Source organism: Cynocephalus volans, chromosome X (assembly GCF_027409185.1).
Source record: "Cynocephalus volans isolate mCynVol1 chromosome X, mCynVol1.pri, whole genome shotgun sequence".
Classification (NCBI taxonomy): domain Eukaryota; kingdom Metazoa; phylum Chordata; class Mammalia; order Dermoptera; family Cynocephalidae; genus Cynocephalus; species Cynocephalus volans.
In genome coordinates, this window is record NC_084478.1 from 147,443,400 (window position 1) to 147,452,647 (window position 9,248).

The following is a 9,248-nucleotide window of genomic DNA, read 5'->3' on the forward strand; positions in this document are numbered from 1 at the left end:
TTGAATGAAGGGGTGGCCAGGTCCCCTTGAGGAAGTGCCCTGGTACACTACCAAAAATTTATACTATTAATCTTTTCCCCATCCTTCCCCAAGGAGACCTGCAGCCTTTTACCAGAGTAACTGTATATTGGGGAAAGGGAAATAATCAGAACTTTCAGGGACTACTAAACACTGGATCTGAATTGACATTGATTCCAGAACACCCAAAACATCACAGTAGCCCTCCAGTTAGAATAGGGGCCTACAGGATGGGCTTCCAGTCAAGATGGGGGAGTGGACGGTTCCTAGCATCACTCTCTCCCACAAATCAAACCACTTGCAACTATTAAATAATAACAACAGGAGGCCCAAGAGCCGTGCCTAACAGGCAGGAGCCACACACCACAGTACCCCGAGCCCAGGCCAGTCCCCACCACACAGAGAGGCCCAAGAGCTGCCGGGTCCACATGCCCCAAGTCAGCTGCGCCAGAACAGGAAGGTGCCGCAGGACCCCCAGTCCAGGCCAGTCCGTGCCGCCCAGAGAGGCCCAAGAGCTGCTGGGCCCACACGCCCCAAGCCAGCCATGCCAGAACAGGCAGGCACTGTGGGACCCCCAGCCCAGGCTAGTTCCTGCTGCCCAGAATTAGCAGTCCCTTCAGGACGCAGGCCAGACATCAGGGTGGAAGGAGTGGACCATGATACCCCCTGCCACAATGACTAAACACCAAACAAAAGACACCACAAATATGAAAAGTCAAAAAAGTACACCACCAGCAAAGGAAAATAACAACTCTCAAGCTCTAGATCCTATAGAACAGGAAATCCTCGAAATGACTGACAAGGAATTTAAAGCAACAATTCTAAGGAAACTAAATGAGATACAAGAAAACTCAATTAGACAACACAATGAAATGAGAAAAAATATACAGGATCTGAAAGGAGAAAGGTACAAAGAAATCAATACCCTGACAAAGAATCTAGCAGGGCTTGTGGAGCTGAAGGATTCATTCAACCAAATAAAAAACACAGCAGAGTATAACCAGCAAACTTGAATAAGCAGAAGAGAGAATTTCTGATCTCGAAGACAGGCTGCTTAAATTAACACAGGCAAACCAGAAAAAAGAAAAAAAAATTTTTTTTAACTGAAGAAAATCTAAGAGAGATAACAGACAACCTTAAGCATTTAAATATCTGAATCATGGGTATTCCAGAAGGGGAGAAAAAAGGAAATGGAACTGAAAATATATTCAATGAAATAACAGCAGAAAACTTCTCAGATACAGGGAAAGTCACAGATCTTCAGATTCAGGGTCCCCAAGATCTCTAAACATATTCAAACCCAAAAAGGTCCTCTCTAAGACATGTTATGGTCAAACTGGCAAAGCTCAAAAACAAAGAGAGAATCTTAAAAGCTGCAAGAAAGAAGCGGCAAGTCACCTATAAGGAAGCCCCAATCTAACATCAGACTTTTCATCAGAAACCTTAAAAGCCAGAAAAGCATGGGATGATAAATTCAAAATACTAAAGGACAAAAATTACCAGCCAAGGGTGCCCCCCGCCCACCCCTCACCTCAACCGCTGCCTCGCCGCTCCCCCTCGTCAGAGCAGCCACTTGTCTGCCTGCCCGCCCAGCTTGAGGCCCGCAGGGAGCACGGCGCAGTCCGTCGGCCCACGGGAGGAGCGATGGCCTCCCAGCCTCTCTGCAGCAACCAAGGACGACCAAGAGAAGAGGAACAGCCGGGATGGCGCGTCCGTGGCCCTGCGAGTACAAAGCGGGTGAACTGGTCTTGGCCAAGATGAAGTGCTACCGGCACTGGCCAGCCCGTATTGATAACTCCCAGAAGGAGCTGTGAAGCCTCCAGCAAACAAGTGCCCTATCTTCTTTTTTGGCACCCATGGAACTGCATTTCTAGGTCCTAAAGACCTTTTTCCATATAAGGAATACAAACACAAGTTTGGAAAGTCAAACAAATGAAAGAGACCTAATGAAGGATTATTGGGAAATAGAAAATAACCCAGGAGTAAAGTTTACTGGATGCCAGGCAATTCAGCAACAGAGCTCTTCAGAAACTGAGGGAGAGGTGGAAATACTGCAGATGCAAGCAGCGAGGAAGAAGATGATAGAGAAGAAGATGGAAAAGGCAAAAGAAAGAATGAAAAAGAAGGCTCAAAATGGAAAAAACCATACACTTCAAAGAAATCCTCTAAACAGTCCCGGAAATCTCCAGGAAATGAAGATGACACCGACTGCAAAGAAGAGCAAAACAAAAGTAGCTCTGAAGGTGGAGATTCCAGCAATCACACAAGAAACACACTTCAGACCCGCAGAAAACCAGTGAAGCGACCTAACTACGATAATGAATGCTGCATATTAAGAGAAACTACAAGAAGCTTACATGTTTGGTTGTCTAATATTCTTGGATTTGGTATGAACCAACACATAGTCCTCGCTGTCATTGACAGAACCCCCATCTGTATGTACACTACTCACATTCCTCTCTGTTGTGTTTGGGGGGAAAACATTTTAGCCTTTTTAAAAGTTATTGATTTAATTTCATGTTATTTGGTTGCATGACGTTGCCCTTAACCACTAAGGATTATCAAGACTTTTTCACAGACTTATACATGTCTAGGGTCCTTTTATTAAGGCAGTTATGGTCATCATTTTCGTGCCTTTACCCAACATCAGCAACACTCAATGTTGGAGCAGCCAGATGTACACAGCAAACACTATTAGATCTAAAGAAAGAGACACTAACACCATAATAGTGGGGGACCTGAACACCCCACTCTCATCATTAGACAGATCATCTAGGCAAAAAATCAATAGAGAAACACAAGATCTAAACAATGTTTTTGATGGAGTTTGGATGTGTTGTCCCCTCCAAAACTCATATGGAAATTTGATCCCCAATGTGGCAGTGGTAGAACCTGACTAAGTCATGGGGGCAGATCCCTCATGAATGGATTAATGCTCTCCCTGGGGGAGGAGGGGTAGTGAGTGAGTTCTCGCTCTATTAGTTCCACGAGAGCTGATTGTTTAAAGGACCCTGGCACCTTCTCTCTCTCTCTCTCTCTTCCTCTCGCCATGTGATCTGCTCGTACCCACTGGCTGCCTGCCACTTTTCCGCCATGAGTAGAAGCAGCCTGAGGCCCGTGCCAGATGCAGCTGTCCCAGAATCGTAAGCCAAATAAACCTCTTTCCTTTATAAATTACCCAGTCTCAGGTATTTCTGTTAGAGCAACACAAAATGGACTAAAACAGCAGCTAACAGGGAAACAGTGACAACAGTGAATTGGTTGGTTGGGTAGATATCACATTTAAAGAAGAAAAGAAATTACTCTCTGAGCAGGAGGCTACAAACGTTCCTTTGCGCACTATGCTCTCCTGAGGCACTCAGGGCTATCAGACCGTAAAGTTATCTACTTTATAAAATAACACAATACAACAATGTCTATTTTCACAGAAAATCCTAATTGGAAATATACCAATATAACCGTGAGTGTTAGATGGATTTTCAGTGATTTAAATTCAACATACTCTTCTGAAATGTCTAGGTCATGCACATGAGCACATTATCACATCTATAATTTGAAAGGTCATTTCAAAAAAAGTTTCAAGGTGGGCACATCAGCCCTATGTACACTGTGCTTTTTCATTAAATACTAGAAAATCGATTGTCTCCTGCTACATAAGTAACCCAAAAAGTTTCCATGAGAAGCCTCGTCTTAAAGTGTCCATTATGATACACTCTCCTTCCGTTACCCATATAAATAAGAATAAAAAACACTTAAGGCCAATGTGAGTTTGACGTGGAATATTTCACACCAAGAATTTACAGCACATTGACACTTCCATTAGTGAATGGACAGTCCTTAAAATACACACCATATAAGCCTAAGTGACAAGGCTGCCCTCAGAGGAAACTCCTTGGGACCTAGATTCCATCTTCAGTTCTGAAGAGGGTCACCTTCTCTTTCCCCAAGGGTCCCTGATCTTGAGATGTCACATATCAGTCACCCTTTTGTAATACCCCATCTTGTAACTGATTTTTCAGTGCCAAAACTCAGAAGAATTTCCCATGAAACCATTCATTTAGGTCTTCCCCACCCTCACCCTAGGAAGAGACCCAAGATGACTGGGACGAGTAGTTGGCACAAGTTGGTGTGGGAGGGGGAAGAGGTGTCAGAGTCATAGCTGTTTCACAACTGTTTTTGACTAGCAAATAGCCTTCCCTTATCACCATTATGTCCCTTGGTGAAGGAATGTGGGTGTGGGTATGGGTTTCTCTAAATAACTCTGGCCTCAGTTTTTCACTGGGTGGGAAAAAAGGACTCCCATCTTTTACAGCTTTAAGTAATTTCACCAATTACAGAGATAAAAAGTTTTTGAAATGTCAATGTGCTCTATAAAGGCTAGATAGTTGAGTTTTGAATCATGACAATAAAAATGTGGCTTTCTTGACCTTGGCTCGGTGAACTTCAGGTTCCATGATGCCACCTTCAAGATAAAACCCCGTGCTAATATAGCAGTAGAGGAACCAAAACTGTCTACTGAGACTAAAGGTTAGAAGTGTCTGTGAACACATCTTGCAGTAATTCATATTTATATTCAGTACTTTTCTCCCCCATCTCAAATTGTCGTAAGTTTTCACCTAGTTTTCAAAGAACTAATCACTACCCAGAAAATAAGTGACCAAGTAAACAATGAAAGAGAGACGTTTTAGGCTCTACCAGTTACTAAGCACTACCCATCTGCACTTTTTAACAAATCCTACAATGTCCTGATGGGTACTAAGTCAGGCCACCTTTCATGTAAGGCGTCCGAGCTGGCCAGAAAAGAATGTGGCGCAGAGAAAAGAAAAGTCTGGCTTCATGGGCTACCTCCTTGCATTGCAGCAGAATTAAAGAGGTTGGTTTCTGAAGAGATGCCCAAGTAATCTCTGAGGAAACTTGCTGGCCCTGCAAAAGGAAACAAGCATTTAGTGGACATAATGGCAGAAGTCTAAAAGAAATGGGATAGGGGTAGGTCTGGACAGATAGGGAGAGGAGCAAAACCAGTCACCGTAGTGTTCTGCTCCAAGATATGTATGCTGGAGATGGGGTACTAATTCCTTGAGTATCTCCGGTGTCCCAGGCAATTTACAAAGATCATCACATTTGATTATCACAACGTCCGTGATAGGATGGTGCGAATCTCATTTTGCAAATGAGGAAAATGAGGTTCAAAGACGAGAGTGAGAAAGAGCCAAGGGTCTTTCGGATTCAGACACTAGAAACTTACTGTGAATGAAATGTAATGTGTGGTCCCAGCTGTCTGCAAAGCAAAGAAATGGCCAACGATGTGTGGAGGGGTAAATACTTAAAGGAAAATTGACCCACATAATATATGAATTATTAGCCTCTGCCTCCCTGAGCCCTAGCAAATAAACACCCACCCTACCACAGTGAGGTGCCACTGGCAGACTATCACTCTCTGACATTCAATTGGTCAATGGGTCTCATCTTTCCCACCTTTCTTAGATACTGCTGCCTTCAAATTACTTAAAAATCCACGTATTCATACCTGCAAAAGAGGCACATGAGCATCACATTCACAAAGCCTGGATTACTGAAGGGTTTTTGAAAATCTCATCCCATCCACCTTGCTTCTGCTTGGTACTGCAAGGTAAAGTCACTTTGTCTGTAACAGCAGCACCTACAGTGTACACAGGAACATAAATAAGGCCTGGAAAATATGTTACTGCCTAGTTAAAGGAACTGATTGCAGAAACAGGGTCTCTCCCATGGACTGACCCTGACACTGTTGGTAGTTCCTACCTTAGAGACTCACGAAAGGGGTTTCAATACAATCGTAAATGACGGCACAGCCTACAGGAGACAAGTGCTGCCCTCCACCCGCCACCTGCCACCTCAGAAAACATAAGGTTGCTCTTACTTGTCTGGCTGCTCTTGACTTTTGTCTCTGGCTCCGTTCTCTTCACATTTCAGACTCAGGCTGACGCGTACTGACTTCTCCATCACAGGTTCTGAAGGACACGGTGACTGTACAAATCTCCCAGGAGACTTGCCTGTGGGGTGACAGTCTAGCAGCACTGCAGGAAACTTATGTAACTTCAAACTCATACAATGTGTGTGGCTGGGGCACACTTCCTCTTTCTCTCATCCAGGGTAACTTCTCAAAGTGGTTGATGGCGTCACAGTACTCAGTCACGCAGCCTGTGTGAGGTGGGCCAAATGAGTGAAAGGAATGTAAGACGGGAACTGCATGAATCAAAGCACAAGAGCACATAAGACTACTGTTTACAGGCCTGACTGCCCCTTCAAACGGAGCATTCTGCTTTAATCAACAGCCATAGAGGAACTATTCATTATTACATTCGGAGGCATTGCCCATCTTCGTTTGCTACAAGGGGAGGTGCAGAAGTCTATTTTTTTCTCTTCAGTAATAAGGAAATTGACTCATACAAACTTTGTGCCACAAACCTTTGAAATGGGCTTTGTGTTCTCACTTTACTAATCACTGACACACACACCATGCAAGACTATGGGTAACAAATCATTCAAATAGGGTTTGTGTTGTTCTGAACAGACCACGATGTGCACATTACGCAGCTATGTTTTTGCCTCAGTAATTTGTAAGATAGTGAATTTGCCAATTGCATATATTAGCTAACACCTGTCAGAACGATTTCATGAAGAATTCCTTCAGTAAATAATGTTACTGCAATCTGACATTGAATATAGGTCTGTGGGGAGAAAACAATGAAAATAATGGACACTTGACAATATAAAGATTGGAGGATTGCTCTTAATTGGTAAGACTGCCTCTAGGGTACTATGGGATAAAAGTGCCTTCATTCCACACTTAGATATTGAAGGTCCAAGACTTTTCCTGAAAAGTTAGGCTTAATGAGGCTAGTTAGTGTCCCAGTTCCTGACATCTGCATTCCTGAAACTACCAACAACACTGATAAAGTAAAACCCAAACAGCAGCAATAAATCTTCCACCTTTCTCAATGTAATTGAGATGGGTTTAGAGAACATCAAGGTTCCATTCACAGGAGTCATTAAATCATTTCAACCTGAGATAATATACATACTTCAAGTTAATATCAAGAATCAACAAGCAAAAGGGCCAATAAGCAACAACCATCACCATTACCAAAGGACAGCAACTCTTTTACCTTATAGAACGTAATGGTTTACTCTCACTCATTAGGGTCCTCATATTTTTTAGAAAAACAAGTCTTTTCTTTAAATTCTCTCCTTGAATATACATCTTCACATAATGGAAGAATGAGTATAAACAGGCAGGGACTCCCTATTTTTTCAGCCATTACTGTAACTCTTGAGGGGTGGGAGTAGCATGTTCCTGCCAGTTCATTCGCCATCTGGCCTTGGACCACTCCTATCCTCCTTGCTTGTAAACAGAAACCACACAAATCATTTTTTAAAATGTCAGAATACCTGGGAAGGAGAACCTAGGCCAACTTTTAGAAAAATAACGATACATTAAATGCACAATTTGGGCTCCAAACTAAAATCTGAACTATACAAGACGACCTGCAAGAGCCATTCCCTCCTAAAAACAGAAAAGCACTCATTCTGGGCATGAATTTCCTCATTCATAAGTCGGAAATGCCCCATGATTATCAAAGGAAACGCATAAAAATTAACTAAAGATGGAACTGAATTGAATAACGTGATGGTCAACACGCAATTGTTGCAGGAAAATGAAATCCCGAAGGATGCCAAATGATCCCAATGTTCAGCAGTGGCCAGTGACTGTCACTTCTGCTCATTCACTGTCATAAAATAACAAACGCTCAACCAGATGGCCAATGTGCGCTTTTTTTTTACCATTGAAGTACCACAAAACTTTCTTCATTCTTATTCGATCTATTCAATATGATACACAAAGACTTAAATTTCAAAGAACAATGATATTAAAACAATTTAATGAGAAAATAAAATGAAAGTTTTGGCTGCATGGTTGTGTAAAAACAGTAACTGTCATAAAACAGGAGGCACAAAGGCAGTTAGAAAATGTTTTCTTAATTTGTGAATTAAGGTAATGCAGAAGTTTTTAACACAAAGCTTATGAAAAGGGTCAGGGCCCACATTTAACAGAATACAACGATACCGACATCGGGGACAGGGTCCGGGGGGCCCAATAGTCGCTTCAGCCCTAGCCTTAACAACCTCTAGCAGGGACAAATGTAATCCTGTTTGACCAGTAAACCCAGGCAAAAATGCATGCTGATCATTCTGATGACATTTCTCACGGCACTCTGACTTTCAAAAAGCCCTTTACCCTTCTTTCCTAAAAGGCTTCTGCGTTAACACTTGCAGAACTCTGCGCACAGACACGTTCTGTCCAGAGATGGAGCCAATTGTAACAGTTTCTGTTTCTCAAACTTGCCTAGAGAAACTGAGCAGAGAAAAAATTTTCTTTTTGATCACCAGGTGTTTAATGACCAAAAGGCACAAACTCATTACCTCCAACCCAAGCGAACACACCTTTCCCAAACAAGACATGAGGTTCAATAAACTAGGCGGTGAAACAGACAGCTGCGGACAAGGAGAGGGGGCCGACCCCCGTGTCTCCATTAGTTTGGCTGTTGTAGTTACTCTTTCAAACAATTAGGCTACGTCTTAACTGCTGAATTTCACTGCAGGCTGTAAGTCGAAAACTGTTTCAGTCACTACAGGAAATATTTCACATTTCACTTTAGCTCAGAATGTTACATGAACAACGTTTCTAAATAAGCTCTGCACGTTCTAAAACCCTGACAGAGACCAGCTGTTTTAACTTTTTCCCTTGCCTGTATGACTGCTGTGATGGGCCCATTATTTTCTGCAGGAAGAAGCCATAGACAAGATGGTGGCATGGGAGGCGCCTGAGGGAAAGGAGGGGCATGGGAAGAAGACAAGATGGCAGAGGGTTAAGGCAAGATGGCTGCTAGGGGAGAGGCCAGAGAGAAGGACCATGGGAAGAAGACAAGATGGCAGAAGGCTAAGGCAAGATGGCTGCTGGGGGAGAGGCCAGAGAGCAGGACCACGGCAAGAAGATGGCTACATCCCCACATTCCCAGCCACGAGGTGGGGCCTACCCCAGTTAGCACGGACAGGCGGGCTTGCTACCAGAGGAAGAAGTGTAAGGTTTACCGAAGTTTTGCATACTTAACAAACAGAACATGAAGGAAAACACACACGCACACCAGCCACGATCAACACAGAGCATATGGACAAAGCCCAGAGAGTGT

At 43.2% G+C, this 9,248-nt stretch overlaps 1 pseudogene; it reads left to right on the top strand.

Annotated features, from left to right (window-relative positions):
• The first annotated feature begins 1,721 nt into the window (after window positions 1-1,721).
• On the top strand, window positions 1,722-2,328 carry LOC134366571 (hepatoma-derived growth factor-related protein 3-like; annotated as a pseudogene).
• Window positions 2,329-9,248: the final 6,920 nt, after the last annotated feature.